The following is a 26,403-nucleotide window of genomic DNA, read 5'->3' as shown; positions in this document are numbered from 1 at the left end:
CGCAATCAACTCCGCTTAGTTATGACAAATGTACTCTTAGACAGGGTCTATTCCTCCTCTGAATAAGAGCTTACCTTGAATCAGTATCCTAGGATATCAAAACAAGAATTAAGAACACATAATTAAGAACAAGTTAAATATTTATCATACAATTCAGAAAATGATAACAAGATTCGTCTTAGGTTTCATTCCCCTTAGGTATTTAGGGGTTTTAGTTCATAACTAAATAAGAAAATATCTCAGAATAATAAAGAATACAAAACATAAAGAAAACCCAAAACTCCTGAAGGGGAAATTGAGGGGAGATCTTCAGTCTTGACGGTGAATCCGACTTTTGAGATGGATCAATCGGCTTCCTTGGAGTAGTTCCTTACTCCCTATTCTGTGCCTCCTTTTTCTTCCTCTTCTAAGGTGTATTTATAGGCTTTGGAATGCCTAATAGCCCTCAAAATTTAGCATTTTTCGAATTGGACTCAACTTGGGCTCGGCAGGGACACGCCCGTGTGACACACCCGTGTGAATCGTGTTTCGAAACTGCCTAATTGACAAGGTCGTGTGGTCTACCCGTGTGAGAAGGTCCAGGCTGTGTTGATTTCGTACTTTGGCCATTTTTTCCGTTTTTGGCCCGTTTCTCGTTCCTTTTGCTCTCCTATGCTCTCTTAAGTATAAAACATGAAATTAAAGCATTAGGAGCATCGAATTCACCAATTCTAATAGGAAATCATCTTTAAAATGCGTTAAGCATGGGGTAAAAATATGTAATAAATTATGGTTTATCAAATACCCCCACACTTAAGCATTTGCTTGTCCTCAAGCAAAATTCTCAACTTATAATCAAAATAAATTCTTCTCAACTTATAATTTCTATCGATAATATCTCAAAATAATTCATAGGTAATCATACATTGAGAATTCAACTAAGAGAACATAAAAGTTTCAAACATTCCAAGTTGAGCATTTTTTCCTGAAAACATAGGTGTCTCTCCTTATTTAAGTAATTACCTTTGATTCAGAATATCACAGAGTTTCATATCCTCACGAAAGATTCACTCAAATCACTCGAGGTGTTTTAAGGACAATAAATGAAGCACTCAATAGTCAATAATGAAAATTCATTATCATAGGCTTGCATGAAAATCAAATCCCTACCACTATAATTTAAGATGATACATCAATCAAAAGGTCTTTAGAGGGTTGTAATGAGGCTTGGTTAGGGGGTGTGGTCACAAGCTGAAAGAAAGGGTTAGAATTGAGATTGAATTGAAAAATTGCCTAACTAGAAAAATAGTTAATCATCACTTGCGTACAACAAAGCTTCTTCTCAGAATATGGAATTACTAATGTGTATACATATTTTTTTTTTTTTAAGAACAAGTTAAATATTTAGACTAACTATTAAGAACAGGACATAGCTAAGCAATTTATTCAACTCAAATCTCAACAAAAATAGGGATTAATTTAGGGGATTTCAACAATAATGGGTTAAGGGTTAATATTAAGGGTAATACAAGAAATGGCTTATTAGGCTCAAGGGGTTCACTGGGGGTTAATTGTGGAGGTAGGCTTTTCATGGCATGAGTGGGTTAATCCTAAGTGCCTTAATCATTTTGACATATCAAATCAAATGGTGTGGTCTCGACATGCATAATCAAGCAAGTTTTAGAATAACAATTCAATACTGACGCACTCAAAGCAATAATAAAAGTGAGCATGAAAGAATTAATAGATGCTCAAAAGGCTCAAAAATCTCACAAAAATTATAGCTTTTTGTTGTTTAAAACTTGTAAATTTTAACTCAAAGTAATACCTAAACTTTGGGGAAACAACCTAAAATTTAAATTCTTAAAAATCAACTTATCATGCTTGATTCTCTAATGTCTTATGGTTTAAACAATCAATGCATAAATGCCTATGTTTTAAATCAAGATATATCAACAAAAATCATAAATCAATCAAAATTTATCCTAAATATGATATGAGAGCTTTTCAAGAGAAAAAGGTAGTCATTTAGGGATTTTTCTGATAATGAAATAAATACCCCCCACACTTAAGATGTACATTGCCCTCAATGTACAAAGATAGATATTAGAATATAAAAATAAGATAGGAGAGAAGTGAAACTTCCTATATTAAGAATGGATGATATTCTTGGATTGGAGTTTTGGAGAGTAATCGGTTCGAGAGTGGAGGAGGATACTCCAACGGTCGTAGAGGTTCATTAATCCATAAGTCCTACGCTAAAAAAATATTATATCTAGTGGTAGCTATGGTCGTGGTCGATCAGGACATGGCAGTCGTGGAGAACCTTTCTCGGTGGAGTTTTTAGTTCTTATGCGATGATGAGCTTAAGAGCTCTATATAATTGTGATAAAATCAGAAACTTTTTAAGGGATATTTGTAATGCCCCAATTTTCGGGTTTTCTGTGTTTCTGTGATTTTTAAAATTTATGTGTGTTCTGGTTGGTTAATATATATATTTTAGTAGGTTAGTGGGCCTTTGGAAGGCCCAAACTTAAGTTAAATCCGTGGTAGTCTTCGAAATTTTAATTTTATGAACAGGTGATGCAATTGGTGTTTGGGCTTTTAAGAGTAAAGGGGTAAAAGATGACATAAAAAGGAGTGTGGTGTAGTGGCAAGGTGGCGCCACTTAGGGGACAAGGAAGTGACGCCATAGAGGAAGCAAAGGGTCCAAGGTTCATGTCTTGGCTCTTGCAATATATTTTGGTTTTTCTTTTCAATAAATCTGGAAGCAAGTAGGTGCGCTTTAAAGTTTAATGTGTTGAATTTATGACACAAATGAGTTGATGGCCTAGTGGTGGTGGCGTGAATTGGCATGTGAGAGAACTTTGGTTCGAATCTCTTGGCACGCAAAGGTTGATTATTTTGCTATGTTGGGACGACAAGAGTTGGTGTTGGTTTTAAACTCTGGTGATGGAAGGATCCCACATCGGGAAGCTAACATAAGAGTAGATGGAGAGTTGGCTTTAAATAGAGCAAACCATGAGGAGAGTAGGCATACCCTTCTTGGTGATCCTTTCGCTTTGTGGCGTGCTTTCGTTTGGGTTGGGCGTTAGCTAAGAGTGTTTGGGCGCGGATTAACTGCAGTCTCCTAACAGTGTGTATTTCTCATTACTCTAGCAATGGGGCGGCTATTTCGGACATGATGAATGAAATGGGCCATGTGGTCCCAATGGGTCCATAGGCCCAAGTGGATAAGTTGTAGAATTACCGAAATACCCCTGTAAGGTAGAATTATCGAAACACCCCTGTAAGGTAGAATTACCGAGATATCCTTGTGGGGTAAAATTACCATTTTGCCCCTAGGGTGTTAAATGACTATTTTGCCCCTTGTGCGTAAATGACTAACTTGTGTGATGATTGGGTTAGTTGATGTGGATTTATGTTAGTTATCGTTAATTCGTAAGTCTAATGTGTTAGTGATCGATTGTAGGATTATTGCGTGGGAGATATCGTCATCAACCAGGTGTGTAAACGACACCCTCTCTTAGACTGAATCGGTAAAAGCTGAAATACTGAAATGTTGGTATTTTGTGAACTCACGAGCGTGCGAGCGCTCGTGATACAGTTGTTAATGAATATGGTACATATAATGATTAGAGTGCAGAGTGTGTATTTTCGTGCACAACGGTATTTTTAGGCTTAATAGGTCGAAAATGGGCCAATAGGCCAACGGGTCCACTTTGGTAAAAAGACGAGGTAAGTACTTCTGATTACTTGGTAAACGTTAGAATGAGCATGAAACCTTAGCAATAGGTAATAATTACTGAAATACCCTTATGCATGCAAAATTACGATTTTACCTCTAGGGTTATTTTTTTCTGAAAAGCATGATGTTCTGTTTCTGTATACGTATGCCATGACATATTATTTCTGTTACATGGGACATAGGTTTATATTGATGTAGGAAGCGTTCTGGCAGCCTCGTTGCAATCAGGTGGCCTCGCCACATATATATGTTTCAATCACAATTTACGGCGACCTCATTTGCAATCCGGTGGTTTCCATACATATATATATATCTGTTCTGGTAGTCTAGCCACAATATCTGTATCTGGTGGCTTTGTCACAATATCTGGTAGCCTCGCTGCAATTTCTGTGGTGTGTAGCGGTTGGGTGGATCGAGTAGTCTCCCACATGGTGTAAAATTTGATGCGGGGTGTTATAGATGGCTCGGGTTGGGATTGCTACATTCATGATATATTTATTCTGTATCTGCTATGGGTCTATGGGTTTCATTCTGATTTCTGTATTGGGCCAAGGCCCAGATAAGTCTGACTCGAGGTTTGATCTATTTTGGGCTATGGTTGGGTTATGTTACACATCGAGTTTACGAACTCACCCTTTATTTTCATCTCTGCGAAATCCCCAACCATAGTGGGCTTGGGCTGTGAGGATTTGATTGGCCACATCATCTGCAAAGTTGGTTTTCTAAGTTAGTTTATTTTATTATTTTATATTCGATTTAATTTTGGGTTTTAAGTTGTAATAAAATTTGCTATTTAAATTTCTTTTCCGCTATGGTTTTATTTTCGATTATATTTGTACTATGTCGAAGCTGCTAGTGTTAGGTCTGCGGGTTTTCAAAATTAATAAACATTTTCCAAGACTCAACAAGCACAACAAATGGATAGCCTAAAGATTGATAAACTGGCTTTTTATTCAACCGTTGTTTTTACAAAGACCACCCCAATCACTTAAACCAATGAATGCATACCAAGTCGTAAGTCCATGTGACACGTCAGATCTGGCAATAACATCTGGGCCGGGTTTGGGGTGTTACAATATTAGGAAGAATAATTACTCATAAAGAAATAATCGAAATTGATAATTAAAAATAAAATCTTAAAATCTAGTTAAAGTAAAAAGTAATTTTAATAAAAATTAAAAACATAAAATAATAAATAAATGTTTTCAAACATCTTCATCGCTGGATGGTTCGTGAGGTGGGAGGTGGGACTGGCGATGAGATGTGGAGGTGCTGACAAATCTACTGTAGAGTAGTATCAATGTTGTCAAATAGTTGAAAACACTGCTGCTTGATTCGAGTGAGGCGCTTAGAGATGTCAGCATATGAAGCCGCCGCATGAACTGGATAAGAGGGTGGTGGTGGCTGAGTTTGTGGGTCCTCGTGCTGTGGAGGGACATCATCAGGAATGTCCTCCTAGGCCTCCTCCTTGGTAGATTGGGCGAGACGATATTGGGGAAGGTAGGTTCCTCGGTGCCTTTCGATCATCCTCATGCTAAGCATGCTCGAGATGCCTTGTGGAGACATCTGGCTGATGAGGGTAAGGGATGATTCTTGGGCTGCGGTGTTGAGGAGCCCGAAGTTTCGAGTCAATCGAGTCACGTAGAGGTCAATAGAGATAACCCTCTTTCTATGTCACTCCGTCTGGTGCTGAATCGCGAGGGCAATGAAATAGGCAAGGTCAATGATGTGCCCGTGTGACATACACTATAAGAAGTAGGCATCGTGAGTGTTGATGACGCCAGTGTTCTCTCGCCTCCCTATAATCGTGTGAGCCAAAATGGCGTGTAGGTACCTCAGAGATGGAGGGAGAGCCGATGCCTTGGAGCGGCTAGGATTGTAGGTGGCCCCACCTGGTACTAGTGCGTCCCAACGTGAAGAACAACGATAGATGTGGCGGTTGAGAGCATGTAATTCATTCTTCTCTTTAAATTTCTCCGTATATAAACCCAATGCAGCACCGAACTCTGGGACGCTTAGGTGGCGAACTAACCCACCTAGGCGAAACTGGACCGTGCCGGGATCATTGTAGTTCGTCATTACATTTTGAAGATGGAACGTTGAACATAGTTTCATCATGAGCTCGATGTATGTTGGTTCGATGATCCCAAAGAACAGCTCTCAAGGGTCGGTGGTTAAGAGGGCCCGAATCGCATATGCTAACTGAACTTGTTCTACGGTAGCCCAGTTGATGCAGTGGCCCGCAATTAAAGGTCGGGCCCAATGTATTTGAAAAAGTTCTTCTTGGGGCCCTCGGGGGAATTGAAGGAGAGGGTGACGAATTTTCGTGGTTGGACCCGCAGAAGAGGACGCTCTCTTCCTCTTCTTCGAAGCAGGGACAACGGCCTTCTTTCCTCGTGAAGACGACATTATAAGCCTGTAACATAAAGAATAATAATAATAGGTAAACGAATTTGAAAAAGTAAAAAGGCATAAATTTGAACTAACTATTTCAGCCAAAACTACTAATACGAAGTAAACTCAACCAAAATAACCATGAGAATGAGAATAGTAATGTAATGGGTATGAGGTTTTCCTAATCTCTATTTAACACGGAATGTATGATAACTAACCTAAGAATGAAAATTAAATGATAGGCATTGGCATGGTAATAGCATGAGAATAAACATAGTAATGTCATGGGTATGAGGTTTCCCTAATAACTCAATTTAACACGAAATGTATGATAACTAACCTAAGAATGCAAATTAAATGATAGAATAATGAGGAAAATGAAAAATTGTTCAAAAGATATGAAGATTATGTTGATAATAAGCTTTAGAAATAAGTAAAATAGAAGTGAAAGGAGTAAACAAACGCTAGGGGAGAGAGATTGAGCGTAAAAAATGGAGTGGGAAGCGGCGCACGAGTGTGGCAGGAAGGGCATGTGGACCTGAGTGGCTAGGGTTAGGGTTTTTGAATGGGAAAGAAAGTGAATAGTGTAGGGTATTTATAGATTTTGGGGCACACGGCCAGGTCACACGCCCGTGTTCCCCAATTTCAGCCCGTGTGATTTGCGAATTTCAAATTTAGGCGCGTTTGACATTTACTACACACTCGTGTTCCTTAGGTGTGTGGGTGCACACGGCCGTGTCGCACGGCCGTGTCTCGCTTGCTCACTTCTCTCATGCCCGTGTATGAAGACCCACGCCCGTGTCAATCTAACAGGTTCGACCACGGGTGCTAGCCACGGGCGTGTCGCATGCCGGTGCTATTTTAATAGGTTCGCCCACGGTTCTTCCACACGGGCATGTCACATGCCCGTGTTGTTTTGGTAGGCTCGACCATGGCCATGTCGCACGGCCATGGCGTTTTATCGTAGCCCATGTTTGGAGAAACCGTTGCCCTATTTCACACGGCCCTAAGCACGCCCGTGTACTTGGCCGTGTCTCTGTGAAAAACCTATATTCAAGTGTTCTGTTAGTAAGTTAGATGTTGAAGACTAAATTTTAAAGAATTTAATACGGTTAGTGCTCGGGTTGCCTCCTGAGAAGCGTTTATTTATAGTCTAAGCTCGACTTACCTCTCTGTTGAATGATCATGGTGGTTTGAGGAGTTTATACTCCTCATTCCTGCTATCAATCTCATCAAAATAAGGTTTTAGACGGGTGTTGTTTACCTTAAAAGTGCCGAACTTGGGGTGACTTACCTCAACTTTACCGAATGGAAAAATGCTAAGTACTGTAAGAGGGATTTTTTCATTCGGTGTAGTAGTGACAATGTGAGAATCGGCAGCATCTAATAAGACTTTATCTCCAACCTTAAGTTGATTTGGAATGGTATTAAGCTTGTTCTGTCGTAGATTTAGTTTGTCGGGTGTTCTCGATTTATGGGTCCGCCATTCATCTAGCTCCTTGATTTGTAGCCTTCGATTTTCATGAACAGGTCCTCTACTATTGCTTGAGAATGGCTCATGTACTTCCTTCAGACTCATTTCCTGTAAAGAAGGTTGCACCATATTTTCAGCTTTAGTAGAATGGTTTAGACGATCACCTTCAATTTCCATTGTGTTGCCAGAATTGCAAGCTTGAAGGGTGATTGCTTCATCTCCCACACGGAGTGTGAGTTCACCTGTGCCAACATCAATAATTGTTTTAGCAGTTGCTAAAAAGGGCCTTCCTAGAATTAAAGGAGTGTTTCTATCCTTCTCTATGTCTAGAACAATGAAATCAACGGGAAATATAAATTTATTAACTAGCACATCTTCAATAATACCCTTAGGGAATCTTATAGTTTTATCTGCTAATTGAATGCTCATCCTAGTCTGTTTGGGTTTCCCGAGACCTAGTTGCTTAAACATTTTGTAAGGCATGACGTTGATACTAGCCCCTAAATCAGCTAATGCATTATTAACATCTAAACTACAAATTAAGTAAGGAACTGTAAAACTTCCTAGATCTTTTAGTTTGTTCGGTAGCTTATTTTGCAGAATAGCTGAGCACACTACGTTTAGCTCCACATGCGACGCCTCATCCAACTTCCGCTTATTTGCTAAAAGCTCCTTTAAAAATTTCATTGCGTTTGGCATCTGCGATAGCGTTTCAATAAACGGTAAGTTAATGTGTAATTTTTTTAAGAGTTTAAGGAATTTACCAAATTGTTCATCTGAGCGGTCTTTCCTTGTCGTGTTAGGGTATGGCACATGAGGTTTATATTCGATATGAACCATTTATTTTTTATTGTGATCTACCTCACCTTGACCTTTGCTTACCACAGTTTCTTGCCTCGATTCTGGCTCAGGCTCAACAACTCCTTATTCATCTTGAACATTAATCGCGTTGAGCTGTTCCCTTGGGTTGGGTTCGGTATTACTTGGCAAACTACCTTGTGGTCATTCGGAGATTAATTTGGAAAGCTGGCCTATCTGAGTTTCGAGCCCTTGGATCGATGTTTATTGATTTTTAAGTGCTGTCTTGGTATTCTGGAAACGAGTTTCTGACACCGATTTAAACTTTGAGAGCATCTCTTCAAGGTTCGGCTTATTTTCCTGTTGGTAGGGTGGTTGTTGGTAGCCTAGAGGTGGTTGTGGTCTTTGATTTCCTTGACCGCCCCATGAGAAATTGGGGTGGTTCCTCCAACCTACATTGTAAGTGTAACTATATGGATTGTTTTGAGGTCGAGGATTATTACCCATGTAACTTAATTGCTCGTTATCCATGTTGTGGCATAGGGTTGGTATTCCGAATGCCATGTTCCATCTCCACTTGCTTCGCACTGCATTACTGGGTGAACCTGTGAAGAACTAAGAAAACCATCAATTTTCTTATTCAAGAGTTCTACCTGATTAGAGAGCATGGTGACCGAATCGACGTTATAAACGCCAGCTATTTTTGTTGGCTTTGTCGTCATGACTTGCCACTGATAGTTATTAAGTGACATCTCCTCTATAAACTCATAGGCATATTCAGGTGTTTTATTATTGATGGTTCCACCAGCAGCTGTGTCAACCATTTGTCAAGTTGAAGGATTCAGGCCATTATGGAACGTTTGAACCTGTAACCAAAATGGTAACCCATGGTTAGGGCACCTTCTCAAAAGGTCCTTGTATCTCTCCAATGCATCGTAGAGTGTTTCTAAATCCATCTGCACAAAAGAAGAGATATCATTACGTAATTTAGCCGTTTTAGCCGGCGAAAAATATTTTAGTAAAAATTTTTCGGTCATTTGTTCCCAAGTAGTAATTGACCCTCGTGGTAATGAGTTCAACCACTGTTTAGCTTTGTTTCTCAATGAGAAAGGGAATAACCAAAGACGAATGGCATCATCAAAAATACCATTAATTTTAAATGTATCAAATAGTTCTAAGAAGTTGGCTAAATGAGCATTGGGATCCTCATCCTGCAAACCATCAAACTAAACAAGTTGCTGTATCATTTGAATAGTGTTAGGTTTCAGTTCAAAAGTATTTGCAGCTACAGCAGGTCTAACTATGCTCGATTCAGTTCCTGTTAAAGAAGGTTTAGCATAATCATACATAGTGCGTGGAGCAGGATTTTGATTAATCGCAATTGCAGGAGGTAGCTAATTGTCTTGGTTTTCAGCCATCTCTACGGTTGGGGGTTGAGTATCATCCTCTTGCTCGTTCTCTGTGTATCTTAAGCTTCTCTTTATTTCTCTTTGGTTTCTGCGAACTGTGCGATTGATTTCTTCGTCAAAAAGTAGTGGTCTTGACGGATTTCTTCTAGTCATAAACTATAAAAACCTGCCAAGAGAAGGAAAAAGTAAATTAATAAGTAATAATAATAAAAAAATTAAATTGCATGAAAATAAATGGCTAAAGTAATAAAAATTGAGCGTTCCTAATATCTTAGTTCCCCGACAACGGCGCCAAAAACTTGATCGCGTGATTTCGTGATAGGTTTTAAATATTTATAATTAATCATTCTTGAAACTAACTATTATCGTGATGTAGGCAAATATACCTATCGAACAGTAGTATAGTTTTAGGAAGACCGGATTGTTGAACCCAAAGGAACTAAAAGTACTAGTAATGACTGTCTTTTTATTATCTAGCCTAAGAATAAAGAGGTTTTTGTCTTAACTAACTAATTATCTAAACTAAGTATTCACAGAGAATGGAATTAGGGAATTGCTTTTGGGAAAATCGATTGAATTAAGACAATACCTAAGGAAAAATCCACCTAGACTTGTTATTCTGGCTCCGAATCGGACGATTTATTCATTTAACTTGTTCCGTAGAGATCCCTAAGTTATGTTATTATCCCTATTCAAGATTAATAACGTCTAATCTCTAAATTGAATAATTGATACCTTTCTCTAATTAACACCCAAGGGTTCCATTAACTCGATCTATGGATCCTCTTATTAGGTTTCACCCTAACCCGGTAAAATCTTGTAACCCTATGTCTAGGCGCGCAATCAACTCCGCTTAATTATGACAAATGTACTCTTAGACAGGGTCTATTCCTCCTCTAAAGAAGAGCTTACCTTGAATCAGTATCCTAGGATATCGAAACAAGAATTAAGAACACATAATTAAGAAAATGTTAAATATTTATCATACAATTTAGAAAATGATAACAAGATTCGTCCTAGGTTTCATTCCCCTTAGGTATTTAGGGGTTTTAGTTCATAACTAAATAAGAAAACATCTCAGAATAATAAAGAATATAAAACATAAAGAAAACCCAAAACTCCTAAAGGGGAAATTGAGGGGAGTTCTTCAGTCTTGATGGTGAATCCGACTTCTGAGATGGATCAATCGGCTTCCTTGGAGTAATTCCTTACTCCCTATTCTGTGCCTTATTTTTCTTTCTCCTCTAGAGTGTATTTATAGGCTTTGGAATGCCTAAAAGCCCTCAAAATTAGTCTTTTCCAAATTGGACTCAACTTGGGCTCAGCAGGGACACGCCCGTGTGAATTGTGCTTCAAAACTGTCAAATTGACACGGCCGTGTGGTCTGCCCGTGTGAGGAGGTCCAGGCCGTGTTGATTTCGTACTTTGGCCCATTTTCTCCATTTTTGGCCTGTTTCTCATTCCTTTTGCTCTCCTATGCTCTCCTAAGTATAAAACATGAAATTAAAGCATTAGGAGCATCGAATTCACCAATTCGAATAGGAAATCATCCATAAAATGAGTTAAGCATGGGGTAAAAATATGTATAAATTATGGTTTATCAAATAGCTCCAACAGAGTTAAAATAATTAAAGTCTCAGTTGTAAGAGTTGACCAATAAAGGATCCGCAAGACCGAGTTTCTCACCTTGGGGTGCTCTTGTTTTGTTTGTGAAAAAGAAAGATGGTACAATGAGAATGTGCATTGATTATTGTCAGTTGAACAAAGTGACTATCAATAATAAATATCCTCTGCCCAAAATTGACGATTTGTTTGATCAGTTGAAAGGAGCTACTGTGTTTTCAAAGATAGATCTCAGATCAGGTTATTATCAGTTGGGACTAAAAGATTCAGACATTCTGAAAACTACTTTCCGAATGAGGTACGGACACTATGAGTTTTTAGTTATGCCCTTCGGATTAATGAATGCACCTACTGTTTTTATGGATTTGATGAACATAATTTTTAGATCGTATTTAGATTGATTTTTTATCGTATTCATTGATGACATTTTGATTTATTCTATGATGAAACTGAACATGCCGAGTATTTGAGAATAGTGCTACAGATTTGCGTGATAAGCAGTTGTATGCGAAGTTTAGCAAATATGAGTTCTGGTTATGCGAAGTTGGTTTTCTGGGACATATTGTGTTAGCATCAGGTATCCGAGTTGATCTGAGCAAAATTTCAGCTATCTTAGATTGGAAGCCTCCAAGAAATGTTTCTGAAGTTTGCTGTTTTCTGAGACTTTCTGGTTATCACCGACGATTCGTAAAAGGCTTTTTGATGATTGCGACTCTGTTGACGAAATTTCTTCAGAAAGATGTGAAATTTGAATGGTCTGAAAAGTGTCAGAAAAGTTTCGATCAATTGAAAGCTCTATTGACTGAAGCTCCAGTGTTAGTACACCTAAAATCGGGTAAAGAATTTGTAATTTATAGTGATGCTTCGTTGAACAGTCTGGGATGCGTTTTGATGTAGGAAGGCAAAGTCATAGCTTATGCTTTAAGATAGTTAAAGGCGCACGAAAAGAATTATCCGATTCACGATCTGGAATTGGCGGCTATTGTGTTTTCTTTAAAGATTTTCCGCCACTATCTATTCAGTGAGAAATGTTACGTTTATTTCGATCACAAAAGCTTGAAATATTTAATGACTCAGAAAGATTTGAATCTGCGACAGAGAAGATGGCTAGAGTTGCTGAGGGACTACGAGCTTGTTATTGATTATCATCCGGGAAAAGAAAATGTTGTTGCTGATCCTTTGAGTCAAAAATCATTATTTGCATTGCATGCGATGAATGGTCATTTGGTTCTGTCTGATGATGGTTCGATTTTAGCCAAATTAAAATCGAGACCGTTGTTTTTACAACAGGTTATTGAAGTTTAGAAAGTTGATAATAAGATAATAGCGAAACGAGCTCAGTGTGATTTGAATTTTGATTCAGAATATTGAATTGATAAAGATGATTGTTTGAGATTTCAAGATCGGATTTGTGTCCCGAGAACTTCAGAGTTGATTCAGATGATTTTGAATGAAGCTCACAACAGTAGTTTATCTATTCATCCGGGGAGTAGAAAATGTATAATGATTTGAAATAGTTTTATTGGTAGCCTGGTATGAAGCATGAAATCTTTGAATTTGTTTCGAAATGTTTGATCTGTCAGCAAGTTAAAGATGAACATCAGGTGCCATGTAGTTTGTTACAACCGATTATGATTCCGGAATGGAAATGGGATAGAATAACGATGGATTTTGTTTCGGGTTTGCCATTATCTCTGAGAAAGAAAGATGCGATGTGGGTTGTAGTGGACCAATTGATGAAATCAGCTCATTTTATTCCAGTTCGCACAGATTATTCCCTTGATAAGCTTGCTGAGTTGTACATTTTTCAAATTGTGAGATTGCACAGGTTGCTATTTTCTATTGTGTCAGATAGAGACCCGAGATTCACATCGCGATTTTGGAAGAAACTACAAGAGGCTTTAGGTACGAAATTAGATTTTAGTACTGCTTTTCACCCGCAGATGGATGGTCAATCTGAGCGGATTATTCAGATACTCGAGGATATGTTAAGATGTTGCATTCTTGAGTTTGAAAGTACGTGGGAACAATACTTACCTTTGATTGAATTTTCTTATAATAATAGTTTTCAATCGAGCATCAAAATGGCACCATATGAAGCTTTATATGGTCTCAAATACCGTACACATTTGTATTAGACAGAGCTCAGTGAAAGTAAGATTCATGGGGTTGATTTGATAAAAGAAACCGAACAGAAAGTGAAAGTAATTCGAGATAGTTTGAAAGCAGCTTCTGATCGTTAGAAATCTTATGCAGATCTGAAAAGAAAAGACATTGAATTTGAGATTGGCGATAAATTATTTTTGAAAGTGTCTCCGTGGAAGAAAGTGCTTCGGTTTGGTAGAAAAGGCAAATTGAGTCCGAGGTTCATCGAACCGTATGAAATCATAGAGCGTATCGAATCAGCTGCATATAGGTTGTTATTGCCACCAGAATTGTAAAAGATTCACAATGTATTTCATGTATTAATGCTTCGACGATATAAATCTGATCCCTCGCATGTGATTTCTCCTTCTGAGAAAGAAATTCCCTATGAAGAAGAACCGATCCGTATTTTGGCTCGCGAGGTTAAGGAACTGCGAAATACGAAAATTCCGATAGCAAAAGTAAGGTGGCATTGACATGGTGTTAAAGAGGCTATGTTGGAGCTTGAAGATGCTATGAGACAGCAATATCTGACCTATTTAATGGTAAGATTTTCGAGGAAAAAAATCCTTAAGCGGGGAGAGTTGTAACAGCCCGGTTTAGACCCTAGTTGGAATAGTGGTTTTGGGACCACAAATCCGAGTCAGAAAATTATTTAAATATTATTTTCTGTGTTTACAGTATGTGGTTAAGCATGTGTGAAAGTTTAGTATGAAAATTTAATCGTTTGTATGCTCAATTTGATAAAAGGACCTAATCGCATAAAATGTAAAAGTTGCTTGCCATATGTTAAGTGTGCCTATTTGCTATGTCTTTTTAAATGAGAGGTCCTTATGTTGCAATTAGACCATTGAACTTATGAGTGGACATTAATGGCCTTAATATATGTGATTTTATAATGTTTTAACCAAGGTTAAATTAGTAATTACAATATTATGTTAATATAATTAAAAAAAAACATCAAATTAGTCATTATATTCATCATTTTAGATGAAATTGAAGAAAGAAAAGCTAACGTTCTTGTGTTTTGATATTCAGCTACTTTCAAGTTTCATTAAGGTATGGTTTTGATTCGGTTTTTGATAATTTCTACATTTTTGTGATCGTTGCTTAGTAATCTATCAAGCCCATGTCTCAATTTCTAATTTTGATGATGATTTTGAGTTATGCCTGTAACACCCCTTACCCATACCCAAGACTGGGACCAGGTATGAGGCGTTACCAGACACATACTCGGACACTTTCGAAAAAATACTAGTTATAAAATTTTGTTCTAATTTAAAACCCATCAAACAACATCTTAATGTCCCTGCTATGGGCCTACAAGGCCCAGAACATACAATGGGAATGGTCCGGGACTAAGCTGAGAGCCTAAGAAAATTTTCTAGGTTAAGTTTCACACGCCCGTGCGGAGACAATGCACACGCCCGTGTGCTTTGGGACACGCCCGTATCCCTAACCCATGTAGAATTAATTGAATTTATTTCTTATTTCGAACCTACAAGGGTTTTCACACGGCCTACCACCCTCCCGTGTCCATGGCCCGTGTCCTTCACACGGCCTAGACATGCTCGTGTTGTCGCCTTGTCCAAAAACTCGAGCATTCTATTTATGACATCAGCATGCATTTAGGGGCACACGGCCAAGGCACACGCCCGTGTGCTGGGTCGTGCCCTCCACACGGTTGAAACACACGGCCGTGTCTCTACCCGTGTGTTTACTACCATGCATTCTGACTTAAAAATTTCTAGGTGTAGGGGACACACGGCCGTACCACACTCCCATGGGGTATCCGTGTGTCACACACAGCCTAGACGCACATCCGTGGGTCTACCCATATGGACCTTGTTGGGTTATTTTCCAAGCCTTTGGTCACCCTCTAACATCCGTACATACTTATAAGTTTCAATAACATTTAACATGGTCTAATTATACTCTTAAACAACCTTGATATATCTCATTGCATGTAAACCTCATCTCATCAGTTTTATACATGCTAGGTTATTCCCTTTTGTATTAAGGATTTCTATGTATTATAGAACATTTAAGAATGGCTCATTACCTTAACTTATTGCCAATTTTAACCTAACCATTCCATGTGTTTTGATCACATTATCTGTGTCTAATTGTGGTACATCATTTTCAATCATCACAAGAACATTTGAACAAAACCATGCACAATTTGTAGGTCATAACCTACATCAAAATGAGCCATGTCCCAAGGCCTTATACAAGTGAATATGAACACCTTTATAAGCCTTCATATTGGCAAATCAAATGACACATATGAAAAAATAAACAGAAGCCTTATACATGCCATTGAACAAAATAAAAGTATCTATTTACCAAAGCTAGACAAGTTGATAGTGTGTTGATTCTCCAATTGTCTTCCAATCTCTACGAGTCCTTAAGCTCTGTAAGATAGGGAAAAGAGAGGGCTAAGCATTTACATGCTTAGTTAGCCCAAATAACTGGAAAGTAAACTTACTAATTAATTTAAATACAATCATGTTAGGCAACCAATGCAACAAATATAGGATAGCCTCCTATCACATACACTCAAACATCGAGTTAGTCCCACAATGTTTCATCATAAAAATTGTGTTGATGAGCTCATCATTCAACATTTTCATTTTTATATCTCATGTTAATCCCATTGAGTACCTCAAAAATCTCGATGGATTATCCATTTACCGTCAAGTCATATGACAAACCGTAAATTATACATATTTTTACCCCATGTTTAATGCATTTTATGGATGATTTCTCAGCAGAATTAGCGAATTCGATGCTCTTAATGCTTTAATTTCATATTTTATACTGAGGAGAGCATAGGAAGTGAAAGGAACGAGAAACGGGCCAAAAATAGAGAAAATGGGCCAAAGAACGAAATGAACAGGACCTGGACCTTCTCACACGGGCAGACCACATGGTCGTGTCAATTTGGCAGGCTCGAACATAGCCTGAAGTAATCAAACACGGGCGTGTCCCTGCCGAGCCCAAGTTGAGTCCAATTTGGAAAAGGCCAATTTTGAGGGTTTTTAGGCATTCCAAAGCCTATAAATACGCACTAGAGGAGGAGAAAAGGAGAGACGGAGAAGGAGGGTAAGGAATTACCCTAAAGAAGGCGATTGATCCATCGCAGAAGCTTGATTCATCATCAAGACTGAAGATCTCTCCTCAATTTCCCTTCAAGAGTTTTGGGTTTTCTTTATGTTTTGTATTCTTTATTCTTCTGAGATGTTTTCCTATTTAGTTATGAACTAAATCCCCTAAATACCTAAGGGGAATGAAACCTAAGACGAATCTTGTTATTATTTTCTGAATCGTATGATAAATATTTAACTTGTTCTTAATTATGTGTTCTTAATTCTTGTTTTGATATCCCAGGATACTAATTCAAGACACGCTCTTATTCAGAGGAGGAATAGACCCTGTCTAAGAGTACATTTGCCATAATTAAGCGGTGTTGATTGCGGCCTAAAAATAGGGTGACAAGATTTTGCCGAATTAGGGTGAAACCTAATAAGGGGATCCATAGATCGAGTTAATGCAACCCTAGAGTGTTAATTACAGAAAAGTCTCGATTATTCAATCTAGGGATTAGACGTTATTAGTCTTGAATAGGGATAATAACATAACTTAGGGATCTCTACGGAACAAGTTAAGTGAATAAATCGTCCGGTTCGGAGCCAGAATAACAAGTAAAGTCTAGGTGGATTTTTCCTTAGGTATTGTCTCAAGTCAATCGATTTTCCCAAAAGCAATTCCCCAATTATTTTCTCTGTGCATTCTTAGTTTAGATAATTAGTTAATTAAAACAAACCCTTTTATTCTTAGGCTAGATAATAAAGAGATAGTTATTACTAGTACTTTTGGTTCCCTTGGGTACGATATCCCGGTCTTGCCATTACTATACTATTGTTCGATAGGTGCGCTTGCCTTTTTGTTGTGATAATAGTTAGTCTAGGTTTGATCTTCAATATAAATATTTATTACTTGTTACGAATCACGCGATCAAGTTTTTGGCGTCGTTGCTGGGGATCTAAAATATTAGGAACAGTAAATTTTTATTACTTTAGCCATTTATTTTTCTTGCAATTTAATTTAATTTAATTTAATTTTACTATTTATTAATTTACTTTTTCTTTCTCTTGGCAGGTTTTTATAGTTTATGACTAGAAGAAACCCGTCAGGACCCTTACTTTTTGACGAAGAAATCGATCGAACAGTTCGTAGAAATCAAAGAGAAATAAGGCATAGTTTACGATACATAGAAAACGAACAAGAAGACAATACTCAACCTCCAATCAACGAGATGGATAAAAACCAAGACAATCAGCTTTCTCCTGCAATTGCAGCTAATTAAAATCCTGCTCCACGTACTATGTATGACTATGCTAAACCCTCTTTAACAGGAACTGAATCAAGTATAGTTAGACCTGCTATTGCTACGAATAATTTTGAATTAAAACCTAACACTATTCAGATGATATAGCAGTTTGTTCAGTTTGATGATTTGCAGGATGAAGATCCCAACACTCACTTAGCAAATTTCCTGGAATTTTGCAATACATTCAAAATCAATGGCATTTCTGATGATGCCATCCGTCTTCGGTTATTTCCCTTCTCACTGAGAAACAAAGCTAAACAGTGGTTAAACTCATTACCACGAGGGTCTATCATTACGTGGGAGCAAATGATCGAGAAATTTTTACTAAAATATTTTCCACCGGCTAAAACGGCTAAATTGCGTAATGATATCTCTTCTTTTGTACAGATGGATTTAGAAACACTTTACGATGCATTGGAGAGATACAAGGACTTACTGAGAAGGTGCCCTCACCATGGGTTACCGCTTTGGCTGCAAGTTCAAACGTTCCACAATGGTGTGAATCCCTCGACAAGACAAATGATTGACGCAGCTACTGGCGGAACCATCAACAATAAAACACCAGAAGATGCCTATGAATTTATAGAGGAGATGTCACTGAATAACTATCAGTGACAAGTTATGAGGACAAAGCCAATGAAAACAGCTGACGTTTATAACGTCGACTCAGTTACTATGTTGTCAAATCAGGTAGAACTTCTCAATAAAAAGATTGATAATTTTCTTGGTTCTATGCAGGTACATCCAATAATGAGGTGTGACTCAAACGGAGGAGGTGTGCATACAGAATAACAATCCTTCAATCTCACAATCGAAGAGGAACAATTCAACTATATGGGTAACAATAACTTTAGATCTCAAAATAACCCATACAGTAATACTTATAATGTAGGTTGGAGGAACCACCCAAATTTCTCCTGGAGTGGTCAAGGGAATCAAAAGCCACAAAATCCTCAAGGTTTTCAACAACCACCTTATCAATAAAAGAAGAAACCAAACCTTGAAGAGATGCTTTCTAAATTCATATCGGTGTCAGAAACCCGTTTCCAAAATACCGAGACAGCACTTAAGAATCAACAAGCATCGATCCAAGGACTCGAAACTCAGATAGGCCAGCTGTCCAAATTAATCTCCGAACGACCACAAGGTAGCCTACCAAGTAATACTGAACTTAATCCGAGGGAACACCTCAATGCAATTAGCACTCAAAATAAGGAAGGATTCGTTACACCTGAGCCAGAATTATAGCAAGACAACGCGATGAACAAAGGTCGAGAAGAGGTAAGCAATGATGATCCTAAACAGGTAAGTACGAATCATGAACCTCGTGTGCCATATCCTAAAGCGATGATGAAAGACAAAATAGAAGAACAATTCGGTAAGTTTGTCAAACTCTTAAAGAAATTACATATTAACTTACCCTTTATTGAAGTTCTTTCGTAGATGCCCAACTCAGCAAAATTCTTAAGGGAACTTCTGAGCAATAAAAGGAAATTAGATGCTACATCGCATGTGGAGCTCAATGCAGTCCGCTCAGCTATTCTAAAGAATGAGCTACCTAACAAATTGAAAGATCTAGGGAGTTTTTACAATTCCTTGCTTAATTGGTAGTTTATCTGTGAATAATGCTTTAGCTGATCTAGGGGCAAGTATAAATGTTATGCCGTATAAAATGTTTAAACGTCTAGGTCTTGGTAAACCCAAACAGACTAGGATGAGCATACAATTGGTTGACAAAACAGTTAGATTTCCTAAGGGTATTATTGAAGACGTTCTCGTTAAGATTGATAAATTTATTTACCCAGTAGACTTTGTCGTCTTAGACATGGATGAGGATAACGAGGTACCTTTAATTTTAGGACGACCCTTTTTAGCAATTTCCAGAAACATTATTAATGTAGGAACAGGAGAGCTAACACTTCGTGTAGGAGACGACACAGTAACACTCCAAGCACGCGATTCAGTCAAAACTTCTAAGACTTAAGATAACGCTATGAAACTTGTCGATGATACAACTAATATTCAATCGTTCTTGCAGGAACCTCCTCGGACAGAGACAACGGAGGCAGTGCACTATTATCAAGTAGAAAACAAAGACGTCCATAAAGAACGAAGACTACGGATAGAGGAGTCAGATGAATGGCAAGAACACAAACCGAAAACATATGATAAACCGAAACTGCGCAAAAACAAGCCTGATACCTCTCCTAATCAACTTAAGGTTGGCGATATAGTCTTACTAGATGCCGTTGACCCTCACATTGTCACTACCACACCAAATGAAGAATTCCCTCTTATGGTACTCAGTATTTTCCCATTCGGTATGGTTGAGGTGAGTCATCCCAAGTTTGACACTTTTAAGGTAAACAACACCCGTTTAAAACCTTATTTTAAAATTAACAGCAGGAACAAGGAGTATGAACTCCTCAAACCACCATGATAAATCAACGGAGAGGTAAGTTGAGCTTAGAATATAAATAAACGCTTCTCGGGAGGCAACCCGAGCACTAATATTATTAATTTCTTTAAATTCTGATATTTAACTCCTAACCTACTAATAGAAATTTTGAATACAGGTGTTTCCACAGAGACACGACCAATCACATGGGCGTGCTTAAGGCCGTGTGAAAATAGGACAAAAGATTTCCCCAACACGGGCTATGATAAAATGCCACGGTCGTGCGACATGGTCGTGGTCGAGCCTGCCAAAACAACATGGGCGTGCGATACGCCCGTGTGGAGGAACCATGGACGAACCTATTAAAACAGTGAGGGCGTGTGACACGCCCGTGTCGAACACCCGTGGTCGAACCTGTCAAGTGTCCACGGGCGTGGGGTAGAACACACGGGCGTGGGAGAAGCGAACGAACTAGACACGGTCGTGCGACACGACCGTGGGAACCAACATGCTCGATGCACACGGGCGTGTGTCAAATTTCAGATGCGCCAAAATAGGAAAAACGAGAAACACACGGGCTAAAATTGGGGCACACGGGCGTGTCCCATGGCTATGTGTCCTAAGATTTATAAATAGGTTGCACTATTCATTGTCTTCTCCATTCAAAAACCCTAACCCTAGCCACTGCAACTCCACACGGCCCTGTAACACCCCGAACCCGAGACCGTCGCCGGAGTCGAACACGAGGTGTTAACAGACTTCAAACCACTTATTGAGAATTTCCCAGACAAGCTGCCAATCTGTGTACTAGTGGCTTCAAAAATCATAACTTGAGTTTTACAACTCGAAAATCAGTTTCATAATTTTTCCCTGAAACTAGACTCATATGTCCATCTACATATTTTTTCTAGAATTTTTGGTCGAGCCAATTAGTACAGTTTATTAGTTAAAGTCTCCCATGTTACAGGGGTCGACTACACTGACCTTCGTGCGTTACAACTCGAATAAATCCCTGTGAAGGGCTTCAATACTGATGCCGTTTATTTCTATAGAAACTAGACTCAAAGAGGAACTTATACATATATGGTATGACTCCTAATTATCTCTGGTTAATTTATAATGAATTTTCAAAGTCGGAACAGGGAATCCAGAAACCGTTCTGGCCCTGTTTCACGAAAACCCAAATATCTTTTAACATACAACTCATATGACCGTTTCGTTTCTTCCATATGAAAATGGATTCATCAAGGTTCATTTACATAATTTATTCACTATTTAATTCTATTCCTACTATTTTTAGTGATTTTCACATCCATGTCACTTTATTGCTGCCAGCATCTATTTCTAGGGTAGACTTTCTCTAACACATAGTTTCTATGATTCAACCACCCTTTTACATATATAGTCCAAAATATAATCATGATGACCCATTCTAATGGCTGGTCATCGCCAAACATTCGTGCTTCTTAATGAGCATATACATGCCAAATGATTATAACATTATGCTCAAAACATTTATAAGCCATTTTCGCATGGCTATTCAAAATTTTACATACCAAGTTCAAACAAAACATAATAGCCTATACATGCCGAAATGTACTCCAAGACCAACTACGAAGAAAATACCAAAAGTTGTTAGCGGTGTGATGACTTGATGACGGTCCCGAATACGCAAAAAGTCGAGTCCAAGAAACCTAAAATAGGTGACAAGCAAACACCGAATGAGTATATAACTCGATGAAGTCATAAGCAATGCACTAACAACCATTAATAACATTATCGCAAGAGGAAACAAAATGGAGCGAGGCTAATTACTCCATTCAAACCGAACTATACCATAGTTCCTTAGACCTTCGATTCAACCATACATCTACATGACCTTTCACTCATTCCGCGATAATTCTTATGTACGTGACTTCAATTTACATTGTCACATAGGTTCAAACTTACCAAGCTCGACCCCAAATATAAACATAGCGCCTATTAGCCATGAACTCAAGGTACTTACCCGATCCGCTGTCCGTGATCAACTCAATAGTGTCGCACACTCAGTGTCAATAGTGATTCAAAAGCATATAGTGAGCCCGCACACTTAGTGCTATATAATCAACTCGCACACTTAGTGCTACATGATCAAACTCGCACACTTAGTCTTGTACAAGTTTTAAACCCGCACACTTAGTGCCATTCTCATGATCACAAATGTTTATACCCGCACACTTAGTGCCGAAATCAACAACTCAATACATCTCACCTCTTTTCCTTCCATTCAATATTTCCATCACCACATACACACATGTATATAAATTCATCATTCCTTTCGGCATAATTACATAGACATTATGTCTATTCAAATCAATACAAATTATATGCTTAGTGACTTACCTTGTGTTGGGTAAAACAATCCAAGTCGGCTACTCGATGACCTTCGTCTTTCCCTTGCTTGATTCTCCTTCTTTAACTCCTTGAGCTTAATCAATAAATCAACTAGTTTAACCATCTTGCTAAACATTCATAATTCAATTACACATGCATATGTATGTTTGTATATTTGGCAACTATCCTCACTTATTACCCATTTAGTCAATTATCTAAGCCAAGATAAGGCTTCAATACGGTTGCCTCTAACCGAATACATGCACACCAATCTACTTCATTTGGCGAATATGCATGTCTATGTTGAGGCCAATTTTACACTAATACCACACAAAAAAACAGCATACATTTTACTAACTAACGATTCGTATTGTAGCTCAATACACATCTCTCATTTACTACATAACCAAAACATCATCACAAGTAAATATACACCTTGAAATAGTATATATGTCATACCAATTCATCATGTGCAAACACATATTCATGTAGGTGCAAGGGCGAATCTCAAGTTGTTTATATCCAAATATAAACACATATCCAAAGCTCAAATCTTACCTACCATGCAACATGCATGAATCATACTTATGGATATACCATGACCGAATACATCACAACACCATAATTTTGGTCATGATTAAGCAAAGAACTTAATGTCTTACTCAAAATACTAAAAAGAAAGTCCAAGAGCCATCAATCCCCATCACATATACCATTAACAAGCTTCATATTTAACATGCAATGGCATTAACACAAAATCCACCTTGGCCAAATGCCATCCCCATGGTATAACAAAGATTTGAACCATGGGCTAATAAGAACATCAAGCTAGTAACTAAAACATGCATGAATCTCATGGCACAACCTCAAACATACCTTAATCTTGATGCAAGTATAGCCAAACCCTTCCTAATCCTCTTCCAAACCAAACATGAAGCAAAATTCCCTCTTCTTCCTTAGGATTTTCGGTCAAGAGAGAATGAAAGGATGATCAATTTTTTTCTTTTCTTTTCTTCAATACACGGCAATAGGGGTTCACTCACACACATTTTTTTTCATTCTTTATTACCCATGCTTATTTGTTTATTTCTTTTCTCCCTAATGCACCAACAAAACATGTCTATGACATGTTTTGCCCATCCTCATTGTCATGGCCGCCACCTCTTATAAAAGAGGGATATTTGACATGCAAGGCCATTGTTTTGCATGCATGCTTTAATTAGTCATTACACATTCCCCATCATACTTCCAAAGTTTTCTACTAGGTCCTTTCTAGTGAAATTCACATTTATAACTCTAAATCAAAACATCAAAATGTCACACATGAGTTAACACATATTATAGGCAATAAAATAAATATTAAATTATTTTTATACCTCGGTTTTGTGGTCCCGAAACCACATTCCGACTAGGGTCGTTTAAGGTGTCACAACTCTCCCCACTTACGAAATTTTCGTCCCGAAAATCTTACGGTAAATAGATTTGGGTATCGCTCTTTCATCGAGTTCTCGGGTTCCCAAGTAGCTTCTTCTATCCCGTGTTTGAGCCATAACACCTTCACCAATGAACCCTTTTGTTTCGCAACTCCTTCACTTCACGAGCTAGGATACGAATCGGTTCTTCTTCATAACTCATATCGGCTTGAATTTCAACCTCCGATGGACTAATTACGTCGACGGATCAGATCTATAGCGTCGAAGCATCGAAACATGAAAGACGTCGTGAATCTTTTCAAGTTCGGGGCAAAATCGACGATACATAATCGGACCGACTCGTTCGGATATCTCATATGGCCCGATGAACCTCGGACTCAATTTGCCCTTGCGCCCAAATCGAGTATCTTTTTCCAAGGCGAAACTTTAAGAAACACTTTATCTCCCACCGATACTCAATGTCTTTTCGTTTGAGATCCGCGTCGACTTCGACGATCGGAGGCTATCTTGATTTTCACGGATTACTCTTACTTTCATTCAAAGATCTTTAATCAAATCCACTCGAAAATTTTGCTCTCACCGAGCTCGGTCCAAAACAATGGTGTACGGCATTTACGCCGTACAAGGCCTCGTAAGGCGCCATCTTAATACTTGATTGAAAACTATTGTTGTGCGAATTCAATCAAAGGTAAATATCGTTCCCATGAACCATCGAACTCGAGGATGCAACATCTCAACATATCCTCAAGTATCTGAATTATTCGCTCGGATTGACCATCGGTTTGGGGGTGAAAGGCGGTCTTTGAAATGCAACTTGGTACCCAAAGCTTCTTGCAATTTCTTCTAAAATCGCGAGGTGAACCTCGGATCTCTATCGACACAATGTAAATCGGTACCGTGTAATCTCACAATCGAAACGTACAATTCAGCTTGTTTATCCAATGAAAAATCCGACGCACATGGATAAAGTGAGCCGACTTAGTCGGTCTATCAACAACAACCCAAATCGCATCCTTCTTACTAGTCGACAATGGCGGCCGGACACAAAGTCCATTGTGACTCGATCCCATTTCCACTCGGGTATCATGATCGGTTGAAGTAACCTCAAGGCACTTGATGTTCCGCTTTCACTTGTTGACATATTAAACATCTCAAACAAAGTCGGAGATGTCTCGCTTCATACCATGCCACCAAAACCGACATTTCAAATCGTTGTACATCTTCGTACTCCGGGTGAATTGACATTCGGCTACAATGAGCTTCGTTCGTAATCATCAAAATGAGTTCGAATTTCTTGGAACACACAAACGATTTCGAACCTCAAACAATCATCATCATCAATTTGAAACTCCGATTCCTTGTTGAACACACTCACCGTTTTGCAACCAACTCATCGTCAACTTTACGAGCTTGCGAATTTGATGAGTCAATAATGGTTTGGCCTTTAATTGGCTATTAACACATTGTCGGTAGGATAGACAAGTGTACATTCATTGCTCGTAAAGTAAACAGTGATTTCCGGCTTAAGGCGTCCGCAACCACATTAGCCTTTCCCGGGTGATAATCGATGACTAGCTCATAATCTTTCAACAACTCAAGCCAACGTCTTTGTCTCAAATTTAAGTCTCTTTGAGTCATCAAATATTTGAGACTTTTGTGATCCGAAAATACATGGCACTTCTCACCAAATAAGTAATGTCGCCATATTTTCAAGGCGAATCGATGGCGTACTAATTCGAGATCATGGGTGGGATAATTTTTCTCATGTGGCTTTAATTGTCTCGGCGTATAGGCCACAACTCGACCTTCTTGCATCAATACGCAACCTAACCCAAGTAGGGAGGCATCACTATAGATGACAAACTCTTTGCCGATTCGGCCGTACTAGTCTTGGAGCTTCCGTCAAATGAGTTTTCAATTGGTCGAAACTTTTACGCACTTTTCCGTCCATTCAAACTTGACATCTTTACGAAGCGGTTTACGTCATGGGTGTGGCTATCATCGAGAATCCTTTTACAAACCGTCGGTAATAACCGCAAGTCCCAAAAAGCTCGAACCTCGAGAATATTTCTTGGAGGCTTCCAGTTAAGTATGGCTGAAATTTTGCTCGAATCGACTCGAATACCGATCTGATACCACATGACCCAAGAAGCTAACCTCTCTTAACGAACTCACACTTGCTGAACTTAGCATATAACCGCTTATCCCGTAAAATTTGCAACACTAATCTCGG

General features: G+C 38.5%; 2 non-coding genes across 2 annotated transcripts; one reads left to right on the top strand and one right to left on the bottom strand.

The window, feature by feature from the left end:
* The first annotated feature begins 9,275 nt into the window (after positions 1–9,275).
* On the top strand, positions 9,276–9,382 carry LOC128281485 (small nucleolar RNA R71). The gene has a single exon (XR_008271703.1). It is a non-coding gene; the product is annotated as a small nucleolar RNA R71 (small nucleolar RNA).
* Positions 9,383–18,317: 8,935 nt separating this feature from the next.
* LOC128282078 (small nucleolar RNA R71) lies at positions 18,318–18,424 on the bottom strand. The gene has a single exon (XR_008272361.1). It is a non-coding gene; the product is annotated as a small nucleolar RNA R71 (small nucleolar RNA).
* Positions 18,425–26,403: the final 7,979 nt, after the last annotated feature.

This window comes from Gossypium arboreum, chromosome 1 (assembly GCF_025698485.1).
Source record: "Gossypium arboreum isolate Shixiya-1 chromosome 1, ASM2569848v2, whole genome shotgun sequence".
Taxonomy (NCBI): domain Eukaryota; kingdom Viridiplantae; phylum Streptophyta; class Magnoliopsida; order Malvales; family Malvaceae; genus Gossypium; species Gossypium arboreum.
Note: the sequence above shows the minus strand (reverse complement) of the source record. Positions and strands in the feature narration are given on the sequence as shown.